This window comes from Aplysia californica, unplaced genomic scaffold (assembly GCF_000002075.1).
Source record: "Aplysia californica isolate F4 #8 unplaced genomic scaffold, AplCal3.0 scaffold00323, whole genome shotgun sequence".
In the NCBI taxonomy this organism is placed as follows: Eukaryota; Metazoa; Mollusca; class Gastropoda; order Aplysiida; family Aplysiidae; genus Aplysia; species Aplysia californica.
In genome coordinates this window covers 463,148-464,064 of record NW_004797593.1, presented here as the reverse complement: position 1 = coordinate 464,064, position 917 = coordinate 463,148, and positions in this window count along the sequence as shown.

The following is a 917-nucleotide window of genomic DNA, read 5'->3' as shown; positions in this document are numbered from 1 at the left end:
GTCACTAAAGAGAATGTATCCATAGTGCGGAAACTGGTTCTTCAAGACCGACATAATATAACTGTTAAACAGCTCTCAAGTGAAACGAGAATGAGTGTCGGGTCAATTGAAACGATTCTCCATAACCACCTTAACCTGAATATGTCTGCACAGTCCGCCTTTTGACAAATGAGCAAAAGAAGCGGAGGGTTGAGTCCTGCAAAACTCTCCTTCGAATTGAGCCAAATGACACACATTTCTCTAAAAACATGGTGACAGTGGATGAAACATAGATTTATCATTTTGATCAAGAACAAAAAATGTCCTCCATGCAATGGAAAACCCCTTCTTCTCCCTCACCAAAAAAGGCAAAGGTGACACCGTCAAGTGGAAAGGTCATGCTGTTGTGCTTCTGGGATTGTGAAGGTATCATCATGACTGACTACCTGGTAAACGAAAAAAACAGTCACAGGAGACTACTACTCGAGTTTGCTGATAAAATTGCGGTCCGAATTGGTGGGGAAAAGGTGTGGAAAACTCCGTAATGGAGTCCTCCTACTGCATGCCAACGCCCCTGTGCACAGGGCACAGCAAACAGACTAGACAGCAGAACAGTGCGGCTTGGAAATCCTGCCACATCCAGCTTATTCACAAGACCTAGCCCCCTCAGACTTTTTTCTGTTTCCTTATCTTAAAATATCACTCAAAGAATGTCGTTTCCATGACAACGAGGACACCATTGGAGTTATTGAAGACTGGTTAAGGGCCCAATCTGGATCATTTTTCTCTCAAGGACTTTTGAAGGTCAAAGAGAGGTGGCAGGAAAGTGTTGCTCTGCACGGTGGCTATGTAGAGAAATAAAAGTATGTGTGCCAAGTTACAAAGCTCTGTCTTTATCCCTTCATAATAATATTTAGACCAAAAGACTTCTTGAACCC